The 12,379-nt window shown below is 50.0% G+C and overlaps 1 long non-coding RNA gene across 2 annotated transcripts in view; it reads left to right on the top strand.

Moving 5' to 3' along the window:
* The first annotated feature begins 347 nt into the window (after positions 1–347).
* LOC308199787 overlaps positions 348–12,379 on the top strand; it is a 32,516-nt gene continuing 20,484 nt past the window's right edge. Inside the window, exons 1-2 of one of the 2 annotated variants that reach the window (XR_013954943.1) lie at positions 348–1,248; positions 2,565–2,737. This is a non-coding gene — a long non-coding RNA (uncharacterized lncRNA). Of the gene's footprint in view, positions 1,249–2,523; positions 2,738–12,379 lie in introns of both variants that reach the window. The other variant, XR_013954944.1, reaches the window with a different exon arrangement.

The following is a 12,379-nucleotide window of genomic DNA, read 5'->3' as shown; positions in this document are numbered from 1 at the left end:
CCAGGAATTTTTCTCTGGTGTTAGCAACACAAGGGGCTCAATGGGATTGTTTTTGCTGTGTCTGGTCATGGAAGAAGTATGTGCATTTTGAGCCAATGGTGAGACCACTGCATCAGGGCTGCATAAACAGAACCTGGCTTAAAAGTAGTCAAAGAGAGTGACCTTGGCCATTCATGTTTGTATCTTATATAAGGCCCAGGAAAATAATGTCGATGCTCAGTGCTCCTTGGCTCACTTTCCCACAAATGTGCAAGGGGATGTGACTGTTGGGGCTGCAGGGACCTGTCTCTGCACACCGAGGCAGCCGGACAGGCTCTATCACCTCTCAGCCATGAGCAAGCTTCGTCTCCTGCCTCCTCTCTCCACTTCCTACCATGCTGTAATCAGAAAAACATCAGGAACAGTCACAAGCGCGGTGGGTCTGACTGGGGGCTGCATCCAACATGTTCGTGCCCCAAGAACAAGCAGTGCTGACCCTGGTGCCTCCTCCAGTGAGGATAAGGGAGCACAAGCACGAGCATCTCTGGGCTGGGGCTGTTTGTAGCCTTGGCTCGAAGGCCTCTGCACAGCACCCATTTTGGTCATGCTACCATCTCATGGGCAGCACAGATCCCTGGTTTTGCAACCCGGTTCCACATCTTCAGAGGGCAAAAACAAGCTGGGGAGCCCTGTAGGGCTTTGCCTGCCTCTGTGGTTGGGTCACAGGACATGCACCGGGCTGTGTTGCTCATCTTTGCTCCCTTGCAAGCTGCAGCCCAGGGTGTCAGCTGCAGCACAGCCTCATGCACCATCCCACCAGCAAGAGGGAACTGAATTGGCCCTCGAGCTTGCGGTGAAAGCATGAAAACATTTGGGGTTGTGGCTGGAAAACTCCCCTCACTTAGACACCTGAAGGGAAACCATCCAGATGTTGTCAGGTTTTGGTTTTTTTTGGTCTTAAAGTCTTGAATTTATAAACTAGCCTTGCGGGGATTGTTTTTGTTGTTGTTGTTTCCCCCCAGCTGGCATGGGAAAGATTGATGTGGGGGAGAGGGAAGGGGCTGGCTACTAATTTCTGAGTACTTACAGCTGGCATAATTGGCAACAGGACTGTGTCATCACCATGAGTGTGTCTGACCTTCCTTTTGCAATGGGTCTTTTCCCCACAAAAGCATGGGCCTGAGCTGTTGGGCCTCTTTGGAAGAGGCTGATCCTTGTGGGAAACCCTTTTGATGTTGACTTCAGTAGCATATGGACCAAGCTTTTAAGGTAGCTTCTACAGATTTTTAACAGACCCTTAAATCCAGTCTAGAAATGATATTGCACATTGATGCTATCCAAAAAGGAATGATGAAATATTGCAGACAAAAACCCAATACCCATACTTGTTCCATCTTCAGCCCTAACCTAAACTTTCCCCACCCCCAGGTTTTGCCAGGGCTGTGTTGTGCTTCACAGCACTTTTTGGGTCAGCCAGGCATCCTGGTCCCTGACTGACAGCTCTTCTGGCAAAAGCCTGCAGCATGTATCTGGCCCACGAAGTGCCTTGCCAGCCGTGTTTTAGGTAGATGTTCAGGTCCTGGGAGCATTTCACAATCTTGCTAGAAACCCCTGGGCTGGCTGGAGCACTCCTTGGGTGCTGCGAGGGAGCGTGGTGATGCTCAGCAGCTTGCAGGGTGGAGCTCATCCTCTTGCTTTAAAGCAGCTCGTCATGAATGCCCTAGTCTGAGAGAAAAGGGACAGTGGTGCTTCCCAGTGCTTGTACCCAGGAGAATAAAGGGAAGTGGGACTAGTGGGAGTCTTCAGAAGCCTCTAACTCACCATAGGAGCACAAATATCTTCAAGGGATTGCCCTGGGGTGCTTCTTAAAAAAGCAGCCGGGTTAAAGTGGCTTTGTTAAGTTTGTTCCCATGAATATGATTTTCCCCAGGCATGCTTTTTACATATACCTGTTAGATAAAAGCTACCACACAGTATAAAAAAAGCCAACACACAGGCCTCTTAATTAAAGATATGGGACGAAGGAGGTTCCTCGTACAAACAAGAAAGCGATGAGGTGGTTCTGGTTTAAAGATCACTGAGAAATAAAGCTGCCTGTGGCTGCTGTGGTGGTCCACCCAGGCTTCTGCACAGAGCCTGGCCTCTGTGAGTGCTGGTGGCTGAGAGACATGCAGGTGGCTCTGTGCCCTCCCCGCTGTTGGCCACCCTGAGCGAGCAGTGACAGGCATTGGGAAACCCAATGAGAAAGCTGCTCCTGTCAGTTTGCTCTCTGGGACTGGTCCCTCTGGTGTACCCTGCCCCTGTTATCTGCCAGGCTGTCCAGCTGGTGCTAGGAACCCAGTTTCCCCAAACTCCCATGTGATTTTGCAGATACGTGGCGTATTTCAGAGGATGGGCTCCTGTCATGCAAGTGATGGTGGCACGATCATGTCCCTAGATGTGATTGTAGTCCTGGGTCTCCCATCCCTGCTCTGCACTGAGCTTCTCTGTGTTGTCCTTTCGTGGCACCTGGTGAGGGTGGATTTTCAAGTCCCTCTTTTTCAGAGGTGTGGCCACTGATGTGAGACACGGTGATTTTTGCGTAGCTTTTCCCAGCTTGCCCATCATGAGCTGCAGAAATGATCCTGCAGTGCTCAGGGCCTAGGAGCGATGAATAGGTTACTCACCGACAAAGGTGCAAGCATCATGTGGAGGAAATCGGAGCAACGACTTGTGCTGGTGGAAGAGCCATCTGTTGGACATGCCTACTTTGTGCCAGGTAATGCAACCATGCCAAAGACTTGCTTTGATGTAAATTCACTCCTGTGAACAAGCCTGTAATCTTATATTTGAAAGCCAAGAAGCTCCTGTTGCTGAAGATTTGGAAGCTGTAAATGCTTTTGTTGGTATGTGATGACAGTAAAGACACATGGGATATGCCTTTCAAAACACATTGGTCTGAGACATTCGGGAGGGAGGGAAAAGGTGGCAAGGAGGTGGAGAGTGTCTTCACCGACTGGGGGCTGTGGAGTGTTTGGTTTGGAAGACCTATGTGCCGAGCCAGATGGGTGTTTGTGGCCTAATGGAAAGGGGCTTCACAGTGCTATCCAGTCTTCCCTACCATAGCTTGTGCTCATATGGGCATTTCGGGAGCTCAGCGACATGCTGAGCCCCCTCCTGAGAGGACAACGTGGTGGTGGGGATGCCAGGAGGAGCTGGGCTGTGTGTAGGGTGGCTGGCTGGTGGGGAAGGATGGTCCTCATGTGCCTGGATAGTGTGGTCACCAGGTATTGGGCCTTGGCTGGCAAAGCCAGGGCTGTGATGGCCCAGGGATGAAAACCACCGTGCCATTGGCTGCCGGGAAGTGCTGACCCATGCAGGAGCATGCTGCCGTGGAGGTGGGCAGACTGGGCCCGGTGTATATACTGGTACGAACACAGGTTTCAAGGAACAGTCTAAAATAATAATAATGGATAATGGAGCAGTGGAACTGACTGGGAAAACAAACAAACAAACAAAAAAAAAACTAATACCAACAGAAAACAGTGCTGCAAGAGCGGTGTGTGAGATCTGGAAGATAATCCAGACCTAGCAAACCACTGTGAGAGCGACAGCAGTTTATCTAGCACTCCATCAGTCTGCTCATGGGAACCCGTGCAGCAAAGTATTTATTCTGAGGGCTAGTTGTGTAGGTGGCCTAGCGTGTTATCGCAGAAACGAAATGTTAGTCATGAGAGCCTACTCGCCAGACATGCCTTCTGCATGCGCCTTCTCGTGCAGCAGCCGGCGTTATCTGCTGGCAGCAGCGGGTCGCTGCCAGCTTGGCATGGGAACGCGGCAGGATGGGACTTGACTTGACGGGGAGCCTGGAAGCCAAGGCTGCTCCGCCAGCACCAGGCGCTGGGGCTGTATTTCCATGTCTAATCGGCCTAATTCGCATTTGAATTAATGCAGCATATGTGAAGGAGCTTACAGCTAACAAGTGGTTGTGGTTTTGTTTTTCAAATCGTTATCTCGCCTTCTGATCAATGAAACTAACTCCGCGGCCTACAAACAAAGCTAACGTACTGAGGCTTCCCAACATAACGAACTCCTAGGTTGGCTCGGTTTTTGGGTGCCCAGCTTTAACTAAGCTTTCAGCGGCTTTTGGAATGCAGGTCCAAGGATGATGGAAGTGGGCTCAGCACAACAGAGGGTCCTAAATTACAGATCCCTAGGTTTTAAGTCCTTAGATCTGGTCTTCCCTTGCTTGCTCACTATTAACGAGGGGTCACAGAGCCACGCAGCACAAGCCTTAGTTTCATACCAGTGTAACTGAATCCAGAAACTTATTCCCTGGTGAGAAATAATGACCAGTTTAACGTCAATGTAGTTGTACAGTTGCTAAGATCATTTTTCCTCCTTTTGGCCATTCTGATAGAGTTAAAGCAATACAACTCCTAGCATCGACTTTGCTCTTGAATACAAGCAAGCATTTTGTGAAACTTGTTCTGCTTCTGAAGGTTTTGTGCTTCAAAATAATTTTGTTTTATGGTAGAGGTCTCTGGTCAGGTTCTTGGGACATTATTTCTGCAGTTGCCCATTCCTCAATTACTCTATTTATTTACAACATGAATCTCATGAATCTCTTTTTTTTTTTTTTTTTTTTTTTTTACTCAGGATGTCTTTAATTTTGAAAACAAGATAGAATCAGATGAATACAAAGAAGTTCAAACGCATTTTTTCATTATACAGTTCAGTCATGGAGGGGACACGGCCACTGAAGGGGGCTTGTCCACAGGAGGCAAGCGATGAACTTTCAGGGATGCAAGAAGTCGTTGGCCTCAGACTGCAGCTTGGGGCTGCATTCAGCAGCCTTGCTTTGCAGAAAAACATCCTTTCATCTCTGTAAAAACTGCATCTCCAGTTTATATCCTGCGGAATCTGATCTGATGGCAGATGTGGCTGCTCTCTGCGGTCCCTGTCACAGCCTTCCTACTTTGGATGGTGCTTCGCTCAGGGACCGAGGTTTTGGGGAGAGGTGAGCGGCTCGTACTGAGCTCTGTGTGGCACAGCTTGAGATGTCCAGGACATGGTTGCCCTTGCCTATTGGGGTGTGTGGTGCTGGGGAGGTTTGGTGCACGTTGCAGGGAGGGAGGAGGCAACTCCACACGTTGTCGTTTGTGCATGTTTGTGGAGTCTTCAGTGAGGGCTTCATCTGTGCACACGTGCAATTTGCTAGTGATCCTTCCTGCCCTGAACACTGCAGTGCATTAATTACTTCTACACTATCTGGAAGGCATTATCAGGTGCTGCAGGGAGACCCAAAGGAGGAAGCTGCAGGACCCGTGGCAGGGAGCTGCAAGGCCTCGTGAAGGAAGCAGAGGAGGCTTTGGTGGGTGCCACGCAGCTGAGGCCTGGTCCCACCCTCATCCCAACTTGCGAAGGCGTTCCCATCCGCCACCACGCTGTTAATTTACATCCCAGCCCAAGTTGCCAGGGTTCTTTAACTATTGTTTTCTTGGTACATATTGATCTTATTCTGTTGCCTAAAGCCATAGAAATAATTAGCAGAAGAGTCTTCCCATTGCATTTGCCATATAGTTAATTAGAAGTTTTATCATATAAAGCATTTGTGTGAGAAAAGCAGACCTTCAGTAACACAAGTCTGTTTTCTCAGCTGGAGTGAAACAGCAGATCTCCATTGACTCCTTCAGGTCCTCATTTTACAATAGCAGCAGAAAAATGGTCCTGGATGTCATGGCAAACCCCAGTGTCTTCTGTTTCAGGCACACTAGGAGACCCTGCAGGTGCTCCAGCGACACTCCTGCTGTTGAGCGGCTTGTGGGGGGATTAAGCTGACTTGGTGCACATCAGTGTCAATGCTATGTTCCCCCCCGGTGTCCTTTCTGTCACCATGGGAGGGACCTGGCAGGTTGGCAGCATTTCCACACTCTTCATGTTCATCTGGTGCTTAGGACACCAGTCTGCCCACAGGTTCAGGACTCTGGGTCTCAACATAGCAATACTAAATGCTGAGCCCTTCCTCCTGTTTCTCCTAGGTCTTTCTCCCATAGGAGGAGTGCCCTCCATGCATTACCCAGCTTTGCTGTGGCAGGAAGGCTTTTCTTGGCTCAGAGTGCCAAGTCTCTGGCTGAGATGAACCAAGCAGCCGCCTCCTGTCCCTCTCTTTCACCCTGGACCCTAGCAGTGGGTGCTGCGTCCTGCTTGGGAGGTGGCCAGCCATCCATCCACGCTGTGTCCACCCCTCCTGCACAGCGTGGTGGTGCCAGGCCATGGTTCACAGAGGGGGAGATGGCAGCCTTGAAGGTTTGCATGCATGTTTGAAGGTGGCGATGGTGGATCAGTGCGTGCTGAGTGTTGCTTGTTGTGACTGCTGACTGCAAGCTCAACCTTCAGGTGCTGCTGGGAGTGGCGGAAAGGCGCTCTGATGGTGTGTCTGTATTTGTGTGTATACAGGGCAGAGATGAAAAAGAGACTTGCACATGCCAGTAGGTAATTTGGGTATTGATAATGAATCTCTCCCTTGTAACCAGGTGGCTTAAATGCAGCTGATGGCCTAGAGAGAATAATGTTTATTCCTGAAATGAAGGCTCTTCAGCAGGCTTTTCTGGCCATAGTCCAACTCCTGATATCCATTACTTAAATCAGAATAGGCAATGTGTGTCCCAGAGAAGAACTGAGGATGGTGGCTGTCTGAAGGTGTAAGTCAGTCTCACCTCTCAAAAAGCATCTCCCATAAAGCAGGGTGGAAGCATATGCTTGGAGCTCTGTCTTTAGGCCTCCACCTCTCTGCAGAGGTGCCGTGCCAGGCGGCTGGTGCTCCTCTGAAGCTGCTGGCAATTAAGCACCCATTCCTGTTTGTGATGTGTAGAGAGAGGTCGTGCTTTGGTGGGGAGTGCAAGATCGGCCACCGTTGAGTAGCGCTGCCTCATGCTACATGCTTCATGCTGAGATGGGGTCTCAGCACGTGGAAGAGCAGTTGAATACACGGGCTGGTAGCATTTCTTTGGAGGGGTCCCTGGTCAGCGAAGTGGGGTGGGTGGAGGTGCAGAGCAGGACCCCGGGGAGGGCCCTCTCAGCAGAGACCAGCATTTCAGCCGGTTCTGCTTTCAGGTCCTCTACTGCGAGCTGCTGTAAGCTGCGTGCCTTTTATTTCTGCAGCCACTGTCCTACTTGCATGGTAAGCTCTTTGGACCTGGGTGCTATTTGTCTTCCTGTTGTGCCCTGCAGCCTTTGTTTGATGTGATGCTCTGCGGGCACCCGAGGTGGCTCCTGGGGTGGGGGCGCAGGCGGGCAGCCCGCCCGGGGGGCACATCCTGAACCTGGGCTCCAGAGATCTGAATTGCCTTCTGGATACTCTGCTTAGCACCCAGGGCTGGTATAAGCACCCAAGCTAGATGCCTAAAGCTAGTCTAAGGTAGTCAGACTATCCTCATCCTCTCTCCATATGTATTTTTTTTATGCACATGCACATTCTTATATGATTGATTCTTGTGTGGTCATTTCCACCAAAAGGCTCTTCTACACACAGTCAGTGTTGTGGTGGCCTTTGCCTGGATAACCAACATGTGTTGAATATTTTCCTGCAGCTGTATTTGTTGGAGCCTGCAAAGAGGGCTCATCTATTGCTTGTGTGCCTCCAGATTGAGGTTTGAGATGCATGTTCAGTTTGGTTGATGTTAGAGTGTATTTAAAAATATAATTTCTCTAAGCCTTTTCCAAATGTTTCTGTTGCACCACTGGAAAATGAGAAGTTCTGCTTGCTGAAAGCCCCCTTTCTCTTAGATCTCTGTCAATGCCTTGCCTAGCTTAGATAAAATACCCACATCACAGCTCACAGCTTCTATCATGTTAGAAGAGAACTTCTCATCTGAGTCTTGCACAAAAGAGCCTATAACCTCAAAACAGCTGTAACTGAATGAGCAGCAGCTGGGCTATAAATTGGTTGCTTCTTCGGAGACAGCATTTTTTTTTCTCTTTGAGTAGCTGGCCAAGCTATATTGCTCGCTCCTTTTTAATTTAAAGCAAATGTACTCTCTCAGCTGTGCTAAAGGAAGACGGCACCATCATTACAGCTGCTGTGCCCGACAGAGGCAGCTGATCAAGTGGCAGACCTTTCCGGTGTGTCGTGGAGAGATCCCTGTGAGTGTTTCCCAGGCACAACCCGCCCGCCTGCAGCAAGCAGCTGCCTCTGGGTGTCTGAGGGTTTGCCCTCGGCACAAGCGCGCAGGGCAGGCTACTGCGCGGGAAGGCAACGCGAAGCCCCAACTAGATCTGCCAGCAAAACGGCTTGTTATCTACACCCCGCTGGAGATGAAAGGAGCCCCGTCTGGCTATTTAAACTCTTTGAATGAGCGCGTTGTGACTGAAGTAGATTAAGGTGGAAGGCAGGTTATGGGTAAGTAGGGATGCTGAGCTGACACAGCAAGATTTGGAAATCCCATCCACTTGTGACCTCTCATTTAGAGCAGGCTGTTGTGTGTAGCTCTGAAATGAACCCTCATTAGTTCTGGGCTGGAAACAAGAGAGTCTGCTTACATCCCCAGCAGTGGGAAGGTGCCCATTAGCATTTTTAAATGGTGGAGGATGGAGAGGGCAGCAAATCCTTGAGTGTCTGCTGTGGTTAAGGTAGACTCTGAGCCTCCCAGATACTTAAAGCTGCATGTGATGAGAAGCAAGACAGTCAATGGAGTCAATGTTTTGATTTCAGTAGGCTTTGTGATAAGGCTATGTGGAAAGTTCACCAAAGCCATTTCAAGTCTTGCTCATGATCTATACGTATTAGGACAATGCCTTGTTTCCACATAAAACAAGACATTTCACAGCTCAGAGTTGCTTATCTCATATGTGGTGAAAGCAGCAATTCTGTTGCTGGAGAGCAGGAATCTGTAGTTTCTTATTATCAGATATATCTTTCCTGGGGTTGATCTTTCAGCCTCTCTAAAAAACTCAGGAGCTACTAAAGTCGCAGCTGGCATTTATCCCCAAAGTGATTTTCTTGGCAAGGCTTCAACAGGTAGGCTTTAGCAGGAGGAAAGGAGGGGTAGAAGTTGGAATTTCCCTCTGCAATTAATTGTGATCAGGAAAGTGTTCTCCTTGCACACCTACAGGTAACCTTCAGGTGGGATGCTCCTGGAGTCCTTTCCAATGAGCAGGAGGTGTTGTGTCTGGAGTCTTCTACTTAAATGTCATTTATCAAGGGGTTTCCCTTCCAGCAGCTGCCCAGCATTTTGAAGTACACTTTGAGGAAAGCTAATTGTTATCGCTGCAGAAAAATATTCCACTTGTTAAATGAATTCAAATGAATTCTTCAGTCCTCTCCAGACAGCATCTCAGCCCAGACTGAGCTGGCCAAAGCAGATTGCTATCAACCTAACTAGCTCAACGCTGCCCTAATGAATTTCTGGCTTGAGGATGAACTTTCCTCTCAAAACATGCATGTCTGCAAACACAACTGTGAATGTAGCAGGTGGAGAGGCTGCAATCCAGCATGCTGCTTCAGATACAGATCTGCCTTGAAACAGCAACCTGGGCCTGATTCCCCTTGCCAGGTCTTTCAGTGGCTTTACTGTATGTGCGAGGCATGGGGCTGTGCCTCGACACAGCAAGGAGAAGAGGGAGGAGCAGGAGCTGGCATCGTCAGGGAACAGGATGGGAAAAGGGGAGCCTGGTGGGAAACCAAGCTCCTCATCCCTGTGCCATTTCTGATGGGGATGGTGTTTGCAGGGCTGTTGAGGGACACCGTGTCCCTCGCTGGGTGCATGTAATGTGAGTTGTGGGAACTACTGATCAGTACAAGGTTGGAGGATGTCTCTGACCTGAGGAATTATTTCCACAAATGTTCTGCTAACCTCAGAAGCCGGTGAAAACTGCTCTCATCTAAACCAGATCTACGCAGAAACAGGATCAGGTCTTGCAAAATATTTAGTTATTGCACCCGATATGTCCGGGTAATTCAGCAGACAATAGCTGCTTTCTCCTCTGACAAGAGCTTCACTGATTGCCCAACTGGGCAGGGAGAAGAAACGTGGAGCAGGGTTCCTGCAACAGCAGCTCCTGGAGCAGTGCGGACAGTGGTGCCAGGGAGGTGTGCAGGGGAGAAAGGCCAGGCACCTGTAATGTGAAGTGAAAACCCAAACCAAACCAGGGGGTCAAAGCATTGCTGGCAGCTCCTATTTGCTTTTCTATCCGATTTGCTTTAGCAGCCAAGCAGGCCCTGCATTTCTCTGGGAGCCCGGGCGCCCTGCATGGTGTGGAGCCTGGGATGGCAGCTGTCTCCGGACCACAGGTGCTGGGGGCTCCCTTTGGGTCTCTGCTTCAATCCTTCAGCTTGCCCTGAAGCTTCTCCCTTCCTCATTTCTTACACAGGAAAGGTTTTTATCCCCCACTTCGCCCTGTGGCAAGGTGCATCAAGGGCAGCGTCTGTCTCCCTGGCGGACTTGTTGTTCTCAAACTCTCCTCTTGTTCACCTCGCTGGCTTGGGACTCTGCTTCTTGCTGTGAGGCTGCCCTTCCACTCCAGTTGCAGTTTCACCCCTCCACCTGTGATGAGGGGTCCTGGTGCTGCTTTGGCCCAGGCTCTTCCTTGCAGCGAGCAGGACCTTACAGCCTTGACAAATCCTCCTGCACGGGGCTGGAGCTGACTCACGAGAGGAGCTGCGTGCACACTCTAGTGAGGCGCTGAGCCAAGGACAGAGAGGGACAGGGCTTGGCACCTGACCGAACATTGCCGTCTCCTCGTGTGGGTGTGCAGAGCCGTTCCCGCGGGGATGTTGAACCAGTCCTGTTTGCAGTGTTTGGCTGCTGGTGAGCCTCTGCCTCGGGGCAGGAGACTGGCGTGGCACGCAGGCGGGCACAGAGGAGCAGCAGGATCGTGGGTATCACTGTGAGTTACCAGGATCCACAGGGCTCCCGCAGGAGGAGGACAGGGCTCAGACCCCACGGCCTCTTGCCCTTATGCCTTCCTGGGCGCAGCACACCTACCCCTGAGGCAGGCTGGTTCAAGGATATTCGTTTAGTGTTGCCTCTTCCACTGCCTTTTGGTCTTGCTCTTACGTGTGAGTTTGTCCGATGAGCTGGAGAAGCAGGTTGCACCTCTCCTTTCAAGGTGTTTAGGTCACCCCGTGATTCTCCTGCCCTCCTAGCCCCAGCTGGCTTCTCCAACTCCAGCCTGCTGGCATCTGCCTCGGTTTCAAAACAGGGAAAGAAAAACACAAAAACTCTGTGTTTTTCCTTTTTAAATAGGTCTTGCGCTTTATTTTTAAAATGAGTAAATGCCTCCAAAAGAGGAAGTGACAAGGGAGAAGGGGAAACTAGTGACTATCAAGATGCTTGGCTCAGTTGAATCACTCAGACTGCCTTTCTGAAGTTAACTTCCTGCGCTGCCAAAAGCACTTACAATAAATGTATTTCAGAAAAAAAATGAGAGTGATCTTGTCAGTTTCTCTCTGAAAAAAACAGAAAGTGCTTTTTGACAGTGGATCACCACATGCTATTACATGATGTGGGAGTCTCCAGTGAGCCATTTTCCTGCAAACTGATTTGAGGAAGAATTACTCAGCAGAAGTTCCCTTCAAATATGTTGAGACATATGCAGGTTTCAGCTGGTTCCTAAAAGCAAAACAAGCCTGCACCGTGATTTTAAAAAGATCAGGTATATTGATAAGGGCCTCCCGAGAGATGAGTTACTCCGATTCTTGGGGCTCCTGCTGGAGGGTTACTTGTTTTGTCCAGACCTGGCTCTGGCTGACCAAGGCTGAACTGCTGTGGCTGGGATCCCACGCAGGGCTTGTGCTTACTGTGCAGAAGGTAGCAATAGCTCTGCTGTCTGATGGACACAAAGAAACTCATGGTGCTTCAGTGCTGCTGGGGAGCAAATGAAGTGAAGAGGAGTCCTCTGATGTAAAAGTCCCATGGCGTGTGGGCGGGCTGCAGTCACTACAGCCTCCACCCCAGTTTGGCAGGAGCTGGACTCTCCAGGAACAAGACTGTGGGATTGCAGGCCATGAGCCATCACCCATCCCTTCTTCTGTGCTTCAAGAAGTGAACCTGGGCAGGGTTTGGCTTTTGTTTTCAGGATAAAGGCTGGTTTGGGGTATGAGTCCTTTAAAGCTATTTTTCGCAGGTTGGTCCCTCACCTGGAGCACCAGGGAGAAGACCATATGGGAAGCAAGATGCTGCTGGATATTTCCTTCAAGGTCCTGCTGCTTCCTCCTACGCAGTGCCAGATGCCTACACACAAGACGTAGTACCAGCAGTGCTACCGTTTTTGCGCATACCCTTCCTGCTCACCATCAGTGTGAGTGCTTGGCGCACAGTGGCTATCGGATTGTGGTGGAACAGAAGGGAGGAATTCAGATTCTCTCTGGTTTCCAGTAGGATATGGCACAACAGTGCTACCTGTGAGGTGTTCATATCTT

This window comes from Anser brachyrhynchus, assembly GCF_964034855.1.
Source record: "Anser brachyrhynchus genome assembly, chromosome: 1".
NCBI lineage: Eukaryota > Metazoa > Chordata > Aves > Anseriformes > Anatidae > Anser > Anser brachyrhynchus.
This window is presented reverse-complemented; position numbering and strand designations above follow the sequence as displayed.